The sequence below is a fragment of the Neomonachus schauinslandi genome, chromosome X, assembly GCF_002201575.2.
Source record: "Neomonachus schauinslandi chromosome X, ASM220157v2, whole genome shotgun sequence".
NCBI classification, from domain to species: Eukaryota; Metazoa; Chordata; class Mammalia; order Carnivora; family Phocidae; genus Neomonachus; species Neomonachus schauinslandi.
The window spans coordinates 119,726,742-119,740,885 of record NC_058419.1 but is presented as its reverse complement, the minus strand read 5'-3'; positions in this window follow the sequence as shown (position 1 = coordinate 119,740,885).

The following is a 14,144-nucleotide window of genomic DNA, read 5'->3' as shown; positions in this document are numbered from 1 at the left end:
GTGGCTAGGGCACGGTTTGGAAGCCGCCCCGAAGTGCCCCCCTCGTCCAGGTGTTCCGTGCGGAGTAGAGGAAGCAGCCGTGGCTTGAATTGCACTGTGTCCACTCCAGCTGTTCTCCTCACAGAAACATGACCGTTGTTCCCGTGTTTACAGTGACAGAATGTAAACACGGCCTCGTGTGGTCCGTGAGCGACACGAGCTCTTGGGCGGCTCGGATCAGCTGTTGTCTGTTCTCATTCGCTTGCTGCTTGTTCTGGCTCCCCAATAGCTAGAGCCGGCCTCTCCTGGGCGCCAGGGGTCCCCCAGAGTCCCAGGGCCCTCTGCACGTGGTGCCCAGGGAGCCCCGCATTTCAGGCTTCAGATTCTGTTCCCTAGCACGAGCCTCGAGTAGATTGCGCTTTCTAAAGAAGGTGTCACGACTCAGTACGGGGTTCCGATGTTGATCTGAGGTGGACGTTTGCGGTCCTGCCCCTGTGCTCGGCACTGCAGACCTGTAACAGAGAGCTCTCGGTTGCGGACTGCCTGGGAACTGCTTATCCCGGCTCCAGTGAACGTGTTTCCTTGCCCTTTCTCCCCAGGTGTCCGTTCATGCAGGGCAGTGTCCGTTAGCCTGGGACGCACGGGCGAGCTTAGGCGCAGCCCGTGAGGACTTGGAATGGGGGACCTCGGGGCTTTGTGGCCCGACGGGCCGTGCGGGGCCTGGCCCCCCGAGACCAGTGCGGGGGTGGCCTGGCTGCCGCTGCACACGTTTGCGCCCCGCCTCCAGTCTCTCTCGTCCAGAAATGCCCCTCACGCACACTGGCCCGCTTCTCAGAGAAAACGGACATTTTTAAGGACGGGGGGATGCCGTCCTTCCGAAGCCTGTGGGACTTGTTTGTGAAGTAATGCACTTCATATGACTGATCAATCAACTGACGGACGCCGCCGAAGCCGCGGGAAACTCCGTGCAAGTTCATGGTTTGGCATCATGGCAACTCTCAGTGCTCGCTTGGCGCTGGGCTCCCGTGCACAGCTGCCCTTTGAAATGTGCAGGTCCACAGGGACCTGGGGTGTTTTTTCTATGACATGGGGAGCCCACTGAAGCATTCTTGCCACATGAGAAGGAAACAGTGCATGAATATGCAGAACACATGGAAATCCCCATCTGCCCCTTCCCAGAGGGAGCCTCCCATAACAGCTTGCTGTGTGTCCTTCTCGTCCCTTCTCTACACTCTACCTAGATACATGTGCATAAAGCTGGACCTCTGTCTTGGGATTTTACATAAGTGGGATCATACTGTCAATTTGTTTCCCCCCGTGACTTGACACTTTCATTTAATATGTCTGGCTGCTCTTTCCACTATTGGAATATACAGATTTACCACCATTCTTGAAAATTTTTTTTTACTGAGGTCAATTTCACATAACAGAATTACTCATTTTAAAGTGAGCGACTCCGTGGGGCGCCTGGGTGGCTCAGTCGTTAAGCGTCTGCCTTCGGCTCAGGTCATGGTCCCAGGGTCCCGGGATCCTGGGATCGAGCCCTACATCGGGCTCCCTGCTCTGCGGGGAGCCTGCTTCTCCCTCTCCCACTCCCCCTGCTTGTGTTTCCTCTCTCACTGTGTATCTCTGTCAAATAAATAAATAAAATCTTTAACAAAAAAAAAAGTGAGCGACTCCGTGGCGTTTAGTGGTCACAGTGTTGTGCACCCGCCCCCTCTGTCCAGTCCCAGAACATTTCCTTCACCCCCGAAGGAAACCCCGTCCCCATGAAGCAGCCACTCCCCGTTTCCCCCTCCCCACAGCCCCTGGCCCCCCCACCCCACCCCCCCAGGCCGCTTTCGCTCTCTCTGGCTTTGCCAGTTCTGGGCGCTCCATCTAAATGGAAGCATGGGATATGTGGCCTTTTGTGTGGGGCTTCTTTCGTCTAGCCTAATGTTTTCGAGGTTCATCCCCATTGTAGGGGTCTGGTTTTATGTTTCTGCTTTTGGTTTAATACAGGGACATTCCCTCACGTGATCCTAACCGAGGGCAGCTGTGTGAACTGTGCCCATGGGAGCAGCCAGCACACTCTAAGAAAAATCAATTGACCATCCAGAAAAAGAGAGTTCAGCTTTTCGTTTGTTCCTTAACTTAGCCTTTGATTCGTTCCTTTGAGAAAGAGAGAAGTATAAAATCTTCCACATTTCTTTTTATCATTAGGGATGGGGAGCCAAAAAACTAACATGTAGTAAGACTTTTTAATACTATCTAGATGCTACGCCTGTGCCGAGTGCCATGGAGAATAACAAACGAACATCACCCAGCCCTTTTCCTCAAGGAGCTGCAAACGCCGCCGGGGAAGCAGAGAGAGCGTCTGCGGAGTAAGAAGCTAGTGCCCCAGTGCTTACCAGTGTGCTGCCCGCGGGGGAGTGGGGGGGGCGCGGCGGGGCAGCCCTCAGGCCAGAGACCGACGCCCCAGCCAAGCTCCTGCCCCACCCCCCACCCCGTGCCACGCAGCCGTGCAAGGCCCTGAATGTCCCTGTACCTAGATTTTCTCACACAGATAAGGAGGATGACGATACTTGTTAGTTAGTCGATGAACCAATGTTTCTGTGTAAATTGTTTCCCGAGCATCATGGCTGGCCCTGGGAGATCCTAGGACAGGGTTGGCCATCAGTAGCCCATAGGCCGAACCCAGCCCACCGCCTGTTTTTATCCAGCCTGCAGGAGAAGAATGGGCTTTCCATTTTTAAGTGACTGAAGAAGAATAAAAAGAAGAGTAGTGTTTTGTGAAATTCACATTTCAGTGTCCGTGAATAAAGTTTTATTGGAGCTTAGGTCCACATGCTGTGGCTGCTTTCGAGCTATAACTGACCACAAGGACAGACTTAAGTTGCTGGACAGAGACTGTGTGGCCCACCAAGCTGAAAATATTACCGTCTGGCTCTTTACAGAAAATGTTTGCTGACCCCAGATCTTAGAATACAGGATTCATTAAGGTAACCGTTGGTCAGTGGGCGTGCGGGGGATGGGGCACACGGTAAGACCCGAAGACCCCAGTGGGAAGTCTAACCACCTAGAGGAAAGGGGCTCGGGATCATAAAAGCCAGTGGGGACGTTTTAGTCAAGGAACCCGTCGGTAGAAACGTCTTCAAAAAGGATGTTGTATCTGTTGTAAGACAACCAGAGATAGTTAGATTAGATCATTTAAATAATATGTAAATTAAGACTAAGGAGGCAGGAAAATAACCACATTTAAAAAGATTTTCATTAGGGGCACCTGGGTGGCTCAGTCAGCTAAGCATCCGACTCTTCGTTTCGGCTCAGGTCATGATCTCGGGGCCGTGAGATTGAGCCCCGTGTTGGGGAGCCTGCTTAAGATTCTCTCTCCCTCTCCCTCTGCCCCCACCCCCAGTGCTCTCTCTCTGTTTCTCTCTCCTTATGGAAAAAAAAGAAAAAAGATTTTCATTAAAAATACACATTTAATTCTGGGGAATCTAGTGTACAGCATTGTGATTATAGTTAACAGTACTGTATTGTATCCTCAAATTGCTAAGAGAGTAGATCTTAAATATTGTCAGCACAAAAAGAAAATGGTAAATATGTAATGTGATAGAGGTGTTAGCTAATGCTGTGGTGATAATCATATTGCAATATAAGTATCAAATTGTCATATTGTATACCTTAAACTTACACAATATTATATGTCAATTATATCTCAGTAAAGCTGGAAAGAATACACAGTTAAAAAGCTAAGGTTTAGGGGGGCACCTGGGTGGCTCAGTTGGTTAATCATCTGCCTTGGGCTCAAGTCATGATCCCAGGTCCTGGGATTGAGCCCCAGGGAGCCCGCTTCTCTGTCTCCCTTTGCCCCCTCCCCTGCTTGTGTTCCCCCTCTCTCTTTCAAATAAATAAATAAAATCTTAAAAAAAAAAAAAAAAAGCTAAGGCTTAAAGGTACAAGAAGCTTTAGTTCCTGGGAGAATTTGAGTAAGGGACTCGTTCTTTTGTGCTCCTGGGTAAATGAACTTCAGTGGGCTTTAAAGGCCCATTAAGGGAATTGTACGTGTGCACATATGTGCCTGCTCAGAACATGCAGATGGAAAGAAGAAATCCAGCTGTTCCCTACCCTTCCACATCCCCCTTCGCAGACCTGGAGGTGCAGAAAAGACCCTCTGGGACCAGTGTTACAGGGAGAACCCTTTATTAGCCCGTTCCTTGTCAGAACAAACTGAGAGGCAGTCAAACCCCAAACCACCATATGATTCCAGGCGACACAACACACAGAAGGAAATTGGTATGATTCTGTTCATATAGCGTTCTTAAAATAATGTTAGAGAGATGGAGAACAGATCAGTAGTTGCCAAGGGTTAGGGATGGGGGGCAGGGGTAGATGTGGCTCTAAAAGTCGCTCGAGGGAGGCTTGTAGTGGGATATTTCTAGATCTTGATTGTGGTTATGGAAGCTACAAATGTGATGAAACGGCCTGGAACTAGTACATAATATGTACAGCTGCTCACGCACACGCGGGAACTCCGAGGAAGCTGTGTGGAGTGTACCAGTGTCAGTTACCTGGTCGGGCTTTGTGCTGTGGTTATCATGCCAGATGTGACCCTGGGGGGAGACTGGGTGGGGGACACTCCCCATACATTTCTTGGCAACTTTCTGTGCATCTATGATTGTTTCAAAATAAAAAGTTAAAAAAGAAAAAAAAAGAAATCAGAGAATGAAGGGACCAAGCAGTTACAGTTTTTTGTTTTTGTTTTTTTAATTTAAACCATTTCCTTTCCTTTAACTTACTTAGATTTTACTCTGCTTTTTCTATGCAGTACCGAGCACATTGTGGGTCCTCAATAAATGTTGAATGCAATTATGCATGTAGAGACAGGTGTTACGTATTTGTGTATTTCTGTATTTCACTTCGTTTTTCTCATATATTCTAGAGTTCTCAAGAGCGGTCCTCTTTGTCAGCTTCAGAGCCCACATTTTGTTGGCGTGGCCACCCTTGTCTTGACTCAGGGGATGTGACCCTCTCTGCAGCTCCTGGCGAAGTCCTGCTTGCTCAAAGCCAGTGGGTCTCACCTAGGAGTGATTCTGTCCCCCTCTCCCCCCACCCCCCGCCCTGGGGCCATTTGGCAGTGTCTGGTGACATTTTTGATTGTCGTAACTGGGGGTTGGGGATGGGGTGCAACTGGCATTTAGGAGGTAGAGGCCAGGAATGCCGTTAAATGTCCTACCATGCATAGGACAGCCCCCGCCACAATGATCGGTGCTTTGGCCCCAGATATCAGTGGCGTCAAGGCCGCTCTGAGCCTGTCCTAGAGCAGCTAGGCCTGCGGTTAGCTGGGGCAGGAGCACACAGCCCAGAGCTGTGCAGTGAGCACAGGGGGAGGTGTGAGACAGGCATAGTCGAGGACAAGGCCCTTTATTCCCATGGACCTACATGGAAGGAACTCCTCTCCCTGCTGATTGATGTCCTGTCTCCACCCAAATTCAGAGCTGCCACAAAACCCAGGAGGGAGCTGGCTGAGAAGCTGAGGGTGGCAGAGGGGAGAGGCCGCATCCTTGGTAAGGTGGGTGGTGGCTGACTGAAGGTTCTAGAGCTACTTGCCTACAGCACCGTTTCTTATATGAAATGTGAAATGGCAACGTCTACTTATCCTTCAAAGCTGGTCAAACTGCGGTTTCTGTTATTTGCAACCAGCCGAGGTGTCATCACTCATGTGCTGCTTCCATGTAGCTTCCATCACCCACGTTCTGATTGTTGGGGCTGTAGGCCGCCCCCAGACAGCTGTGCCATCGTTCAGTAAATAGTCCTCTGTTTCTGACCATTTAGATTGCCTCTTGATATTTACCATTATACGAATGCTGTAATTAGAGTGCTGCTTATGTGCGGTTGTTTTCTCCGCAGTGCTGTTTTTTCCACGTTTGCTTCAGGAGATCGTCATAGGCATGGGATGAATGCAAACCAGTGGTTGGTTGGTTGGTTTTAATACACATCTATTTCGGAATGTTTTAGAATTACAGAAAAGTTGTGAAGGTAAGACAGTTTCCCCCATTGTTAACATCTTATTTCACCATAGTGTATTTGTCAACGCTAAGAAGCCAGTTTTGTTCTGTTACTAGAACTCCAGACATTATTTGGGTTATACCAGTTTTTCCACTAATGTCTTTTTTCTGTTCCAGGAGTTTTTAGAACTGTTGAGTTGTTGGTATTTGTATAGCTCAAACCTAATATTTGTAAGTTTCTCCTATATCTCTCTTTTGTGGGTGTTCATTTATCTTTCGTGCATTTGACAGACTTGTTAGAAGTGCTCTGAGGCTTCATTTCATTTAGGCTAGTCACGTCATATGGCATTCATTGAACAGTGATTTGTGGAGAACGTTCTATGCTTTCTCCACTCTTCCCCAGCCTCACACCCATCCTAGCATTAAACTGTGGTGTGCAGGCACTGCAGTCCCCGAGTACTGGCTAGATTTCACATGAAAAGGGAAGGGGTAGATGAACCTCAAAGACACACAAGACAACATAATGTCCCCCAAAGGCAAATCCATAGAGCTCGAAAGTAGATTACTGGTTGCCTGGGGCCGGAGGTAGGAAAAGGGAGTGACTGCCAGTGGGCACCAGGGATGTTACTGTGGTGATGGGAATGTTCTTAAACTGGATTATGTTTTGTACAACTTGGTAAATTTACTAAAAATTACTGAATTGTACACATAAAAGGGGAGGATTTTATGGTATGCAGATTATACCACAATAATATTGTCTTATTTATTTACTTTTAAAAGATTTGTTCGTTTATTTTAGAGAGGGATTGAGTGCGTGAGCAGGGTGCAGGGGAGAGGGAGAGAAAGAATCCTCAAGTAGAGTCCCCGCTGGGTGCGGAGCCCGATACGAGCTCCATCCCAGGACCCGGAGATCATGACCTGAGCCCAGATCAAGAGCCAGATGTTCAAATGACTGAGCCACCCAGGTGCCCCCTCAGTAGAATTGTTTAAAAAAAAATCTTTTAAAGTGAACCTGTTTTTACATTCAAGTGGTTACTTTGCTTTGGTGGTTGGACAGACCAGGCTATGTAGGTTAGACTTGGCAGCCTCTAACTGTGCAAAAGGCTTCTGGGCTCCTCAGAATGTCCATGTAATATAATATTGTATGTCAACTATACTTCCATTAAAAATAAAAAAAGCTTCGGGCACCTGGGTGGCTCAGTCAGTTAAGCGTCTGCCTTTGGCTCAGGTTATGATCTCAGGGTCCTGGGGTCGAGCCCCGTGTCGGGCTCCCTGCTCAGCGGGGAGCCTGCATCCCCCTCTCCCTCTGCCTGCCGCTCCCCCTGCTTGTGCTCTCACTCTCTCTGTCAAATAAATAAATAAAATCTTAAAATAAAATAAAATTTAAAAAGCTTGGAGCGCCTGGGTGGCTCAGTTGGTTAAGGGAATTTATCTTCTAGCACTGCTATTTGTTTTAGAATAGCTGATGTGATACCTGATGACGTGGCAGTGTTTGGAGTAAAATGAAGTTTGTGGCTAAAGGACCAGTTGATACTTGGGCCTTTAAATATCAGCATTCTTATCTTTCACACAGTTTTTTTTTTTTTTTAAAGATTTTTATTTATTTGACAGAGAGAGACACAGCGATAGAGGGAACACAGGCAGGGGGAGTGGGAGAGGGAGAAGCAGGCTTCCCGCTGAGCAGGGAGCCCGATGCGGGGCTCGATCCCAGGATCCTGAGATCATGACCCGAGCCGAAGGCAGACGCTTAACGACTGAGCCACCCAGGCACCCCACTTTCACACATTTTTGGAAGAACTTCTTAAAATTGTAGTACATGCTTTTCGTTTCTTATATGTATATATATATATATATTTTTTTAATTTATTTATTTGACAGAGAGAGAGCACAAGCAGGGGGAGGGGCAGAGGGAGAGGGAGAAGCAGGCTCCCCGCAGAGCAGGGAGCCCGATGCGGAACTCAGTCCCAGGACCCTGGGATCATGACCTGAGCCGAAGGCAGACGCTTAACCGACTGAGCCACCCAGGCGCCCCTCGTTTCTTAGATATATTAAAACGTGACATTTTCTTGATAGGGTTTGGATGGGTGAACAGGGGCATTGGTATGTCCTGGAATGTACCACTGACCATAGGGACCGCCCAAGTGTGGTGAGCCCCAACTTTAGCCATAGACGGTCTTGAATCTGACTCCTGGCTCTGCCATTGGATATGTGCCCTAAGGCAGTATTTGGGCCCTCTGAGCCTCAGTTTCCTCTTCCATAAAATGGGGGCACTTGGATCAATGTCTAGTGCATAATAGACACATTTTAATTGTTTTTTGTGATGATATTAGTCATTCCGCATTGTGTCTTCGGTATCTTTTTTCTTTTGCCTATCAAACTTTCCTCCCTCCGTCATATCACTTCTGCTTCTGAGTTGCTTCGTTATTTTCCTCATAGCTCTGTGGCCCTGGGGGCCCACCAGTGCACAGACAGGCGGTCAGAGGTTATCATACCTATTTTTCCTCTCTGCTTGCAGCTGTTCTTTGCCTTCTCTTGGTTTTGTGGCTGGGTAAGTGAAGTTGCTGGAAATGAAATGTTACTGAAGATAATTAACAGATTAGAGCAGAGCCATCAAACTTTTTTGGTAAAGGGCTAGAGAAGAAATAGTTTAGGCTTTCCAGGCCACAGGGTGTCTCTTGCAACCACTCAGCTCTGCTGTTGTAGCTCAGAAGCAGCCAGAGACAGTCCCGAAATGTGGATGGGCCTGGCTGTGCTTCAATAAAGCTTTGTTGATAAAGATGGGAAGCAGGCTGGGTTTGGACCATGGGCCCTACTTGGCCAATCCGAGAATGACGTCATGCTTGTTTGTGTACTGTGTTAACACACCCAAAGCTTTCTCATGTTTAACTTTCATTATTGTCACGTTAGCTTAGATACAAATCTGAGGGGCGCCTGGGTGGCTCGGTCGTTAAGCGTCTGCCTTCGGCTCAGGTCCTGATCCCAGGGTCCTGGGATCGAGCCCCGCATCGGGCTCCCTGCTCAGTGGGAAGCCTGCTTCTCCCTCTCCCACTCCGCCTGCTTGTGTTCCCGCTCTCACTGTGTCTCTCTCTGTCAGATACAAATCTGAAAATACCCCAAATATGTACAGAATTATTCATTTCCAGGTTTTGGTATCATCTGGTTCTGGAACTTGGTATTCGTAGCACTCAGGGATGTCGGAGACTCTGAAATAATTCACATCATATGATTAGACCTCGTTCCGTAGTTAATGTTGGATACTTAATATTGGACAGGTATTAAGAATAGGTGAAGTTGATTCAAGGTCAAGATGTTCAGCTACACCTTCTCAGCAACCTTGTGCAATATCTACAAGACAGTTTTCGTATGCGTATTAATAGCTTTTGGCTGTACATTGAACGGATGAACTTAGTTTTGGGATAATTTTAAGTTTACCCAACCCACTGTGCTGTTTGGGCCTTGGAAGGGCTTCTCAGAACACGGGTCCACGTCCATCCCAGCGCCTCGGGAAAGTTCTCACTCTTGCGGGGCTCACATGCCAGTGGGGGGAGACGGGAAAGGGGGTGAAATGGGGTTAGAGGGAGGCAGTGAAAAACAATTAACAGTCATTTCAACAGTTAGCGTAGATATTTTCCTAGCAGCATGTGGCCAAAGCTGTAAAAGATATTTCCACCCTCACTTAGATTCACCACCTCCACTGACAAACAAGGGTTGTCAGCGAGGGGCGGTTTTGTCCTCCAGGGGACATGTGACAATGTCCGGAGACAGGGGCGGTCGTGCCCGCACGTAGCGGGTGGAGGGTGGAGGCCGGGCTGCCGCTCAGCATCCCACCGTGCACAGGGCAGGGCACCACAAAGAATGATCCGGCCCATGTGTCAGCCGCGCCGAGGCTGGGAACCTGCCCCAGGGGCACACTGATAAAGCATCCCCCCGTGGGGCTCACATTGCAGTGGTGGCAAGTGGCAGTAACCGACCCCATCGGTGCTCACTCTGGGCAAGGTGGCCAGGCAGGGTGGCGAGTTTGTAGGGGCTGCCAGGGGAGGCCTCGCTGTTAAGGTGAGGAGGTGAGGAGGGAGCCCGAGGTGTCTGGGGGCTGAGGCTTTCGGGGAGAAGGAAGCACAGGTGCTGAGGCTCCGGGGATGGGGGAGAGTGGTTGGCAAGAGGTGGCTCCTGACGTGTTTAAGGGCACACAAAGGTACGCCATTGCGGGGACTCTGCCTGGGACTCTGAGCAGGTCAGGGAGCCTTCTGTTGGGGACACTTACCATTTTATTGGGGTCTCTCTGACTGCTGTGAGGGGACTGAGAGGGAGGGAGCTGAAGCAAGAAGACTGGGCGGGAGATGGGGGCTGAGACTGAGAGGTCGCGGTGGGCGTGCTCCCAGACCTAGGCATGGGTTTTTTTTTTTTTAAGATTTTATTTATTTATTTGAGAGAGAGAGAATGAGAGAGAGCAAGCACATGAGAGGGGGGAGGGTCAGAGGGAGAAGCAGACTCCCTGCCGAGCAGGGAGCCCGATGCGGGACTCGATCCAGGGACTCCAGGATCATGACCTGAGCCGAAGGCAGTCGCTTAACCAACTGAGCCACCCAGGTGCCCCTAGGCATGGTTTCTTAAGGACCTGGACCCTGTGTTGGTAGTGGCCCGTCTGCTTCACCCCTGCTCTTGAGGCCCTCCCTCAGAGCCCTTGCAGGCTTGGAGGAGCGGGGTTCGGCCAGAACGGAGAGTGTGGCTGTCATGTTTGGATCAGCACAAAGGAGCTGGGCCTTTTGCCTGTGCTGTTCCTCAGCTTTGCTCCTGGTGGCTACGAGGAATTCTGTGGAACGGAAAATGTTGTGCAGCAGATGTATTTTGTTCTTGTTATTTTAGCACTTGAGCTGTGTGGGGACTTAAAGAGTATGTCTTTAGAGAAGATTTATATATGCTTTTGGAATGCCCATTTCATGTTCCAAATTCTTGTGTTGAGAACCTGATGTTTTATTATTACTTCAAAAAAAGTGGCGGGTAGTTGCTTTCTAATTGTTGGATGGTTTGGGATCTAAAATGGTAAGATACGAGCCTGTGGTGGCCAACTCTGCAGGGTTTTTTCCCGCTGTGACTTTTCTTTAGAAGCACTGTGATGCCATTTTGTTTGCCACATGTAGGCTGCTTCAGAAGGCGTCTCACGTAGATTATTCTGTGATTGATCTGGCCCAGGTTAACCCAAGATTGTCATCTCCTTAATCTCAGCATTAAAAGCCGAGACATCAGAAACCAAACCCTCCCTCCTCCAGTATCATAAACCTCCCAAATGTCACCATGCAGATGGCATATTGACAAAAATGTCGAGGATTACCAAGAATAGCTTCTTGCATTCACATGTGTATCTAGGGGAGAAGGATAGAGCAGCATTTCCATTTTAAGTGCCACCACAGTGGTCAGAACCAATAATTCCTCTTTGAGCAACTCTCAACACTCAGCTCTATCTTGGAGCTTTCAACATACTTACTTTTAATTTTTAAATACAAACTTGTGTATTTATTATGCCTTTAAAATTATGAATATTTTTCTTATGCCATATATCACCCAGCTCCTTTAAAAATACACATCGCTCTAAAGTTTGATATAGACATGTAACTGATAAAACACACGATTTCCCTGAGTCATTGTCAGCATCTCAGTCTGAAATCTAGTGCCAGCTCAGTAAGTATTTGGGATCCAAATTCTGTGTTTCCTTCATATGGGCTGATTTTTATCTTGTGTAAAGTGGAGAAACCTGTCACTTTTTTGCCATCTGTTTTGGGGTGCTTGGTAGCCACGTTTTCATTGGTTGGAGTGGCTGTCATCCCTTTTTTGCACCAGTGAAAATAACAACCTGGCATGCCACTTTGGGGACAAAGGCTGTTTTTGTCATTTTCAGGGTTATAAAACCATGTGGATTAATCCCAGCCAGGTGGTGGGGAAAGGGGCAAGAGCTAAGCTGGTTCTCCTACCTCCCTGAGCTGCGAGATCAGTTCCTGGAACACTCTCCAAACTCATAGTAGTTCAAAGACAACTTGGATTGCACAGGAGCTAGTCAGTGTCGCCCGTGAGCTCTTCAGTGATGGTGCCTCTTAGTCTTTCCTCTTTTTCCCATTTTTTTTTAAGATCTTATTTATTTATTTATTTGAGAGAGAGAGAGAGAGAGAGAGTAAGTGGGAGGAGGAGCAGAGAGAGAGGAACAAGCAGATTCTGCACTGAGCTTGGAGCCCGAGACGGGGCTCGATCCCATGACCCCGAGATCATGACCTGAGCTGAAATCAAGAGTCGGATACTTAACTGACTGAGCCACCCAGGCGCCCCTCCCGTGGTCTTCTTTATGTTTCACTGGTGTATGGTTGCTTTACCTCTCCACCCAGAGTTGAAGAAGGTGCTTTGGCGCATTCCAAACTACGAAAATAAACAAAAAATCGAAATTTTTCCATGAAGCCGACCAATGACATAATGGTACCACAGGCATATGAGTTACTGGAATTGGTTTTATAAAGCAGTTGACTGGTCATGTTTTCATGTTTGCAAAGCTGGGAGGTGTAAGAAGTGGTTGGGTTTTTTTCCTCACCAAAAAGGTAGCCCTACAGTAAAGTTGATACATTCTTGTATTTAATGAATGGATTTCAAAGAAACTGAAGTGAAGTTCTTTTTTCCTCCTGTGCAAGTAAAGGTGAAACAGAAGTGTGACCTTCAGGCCATCGCTCTTTTGATAATTAGGTCTTGTACTTGCTAGAAAGATAGGATCAAAGTCAGAACTCTCCAGAAGTAAGGAAAAGAAAGTGCTGGAGAAAGTGTCAGTTGCAGTGCAGTTTCTTTATAAAGGAGCAAATGAATACTCTGTGCAGTGGTCCCTCATGGTAAGTACCTCCATGCTAGTGGAGTTGTGTAATAAAACAGTGTCTCACCATCTCCGATCTGTATTAGTAAAACGAGATTTCTGAAATACCTACAGTGCACAGGACTGGAGCAGCCTAGGCTTGAAGCCACAGGCATCGTTCTGTTTCCAGGCGGCTCCTCAGGTTTCCTCCGGAATCTCAGACTGCGTGTTGCCATCGACAGTCAGGGGGCCATGTCCTTTTCTGGCAGGCGCCATCTCCAGCCACGGATGGTTAGCCGGCTCAGGGTGAGAGCAGTCTTTCGTGGGGCTGGCCCAGGCCGCAGCTTCAGGCTCTCCTACCCCCTTGGGTCTTAGTTGCTTCCCAAGAGAGCCATTAACATTTGCCCTTACTTCGTGTTCATAATGAGCACACCATGCTCGGTGCTTATCAAGGACACCTCTCTTGTTTGCGTTCGTCTACGCAGACTAAACTCTGGGTCCTCCCATCGTTCTGGGGGCCTGGTTTTGAATCCACACATTGTCCTGGTTATGTTGCTCTCGAGTGCCTCGTAGCTGTGATTTTGTCACCGCTTTTTATTTCCAAGTGTTACATATCTATTTATATTTTAAAAAATGCATTGATTTTATTTTTTTTCCAGAGGGATGGAGGGACAGCATGTCATACTCTTTACCCATGATGAGTGTAACATCAGGTAAAACCCTGTGGTCTTAGCCACAGAAATTCTCTCATTTCTGTGTTAATTTAGAGTTGTACATATACATATCCAGTGTCCTAACCTGGTGCTTTTCTTTTCTTTTTTTTTTTTTTAAAGATTTTATTTATTTGACAGAGACACAGTGAGAGAGGGAACACAAGCAGGGAGAGTGGGAGAGGGAGAAGCAGGCTTCCTGCGGAGCAGGGAGCCCGATGCGGGGCTCGATCCCAGGACCCTGGGATCATGACCCGAGCCGAAGGCAGACGCTTAACGACTGAGCCACCCAGGCGCCCCAGCCTGGTGCTTTTCAATCCTAGATGCCAGATTAACCTGAGGAGCTGTATATTTGTGTATATTGGCATTTACACACACACACACACACACACACACACACGGGCCCCCCCCTTAGGAGATTCTTTTTTTTTTTTTAAAGATTTTATTTATTTATTTATTTGACAGAGAGAGACACAGCGAGAGAGGGAACACAAGCAGGGGGGAATGGAAGAGGGAGAAGCAGGCTTCCCGCCGAGCAGAGAGCCCGATGCGGGGCTCGATCCCAGGACCCTGGGATCATGACCCGAGCCGAAGGCAGACACTTAACGACTGAGCCACCCAGGCGCCCCCCCCCCCCCCCCCCCC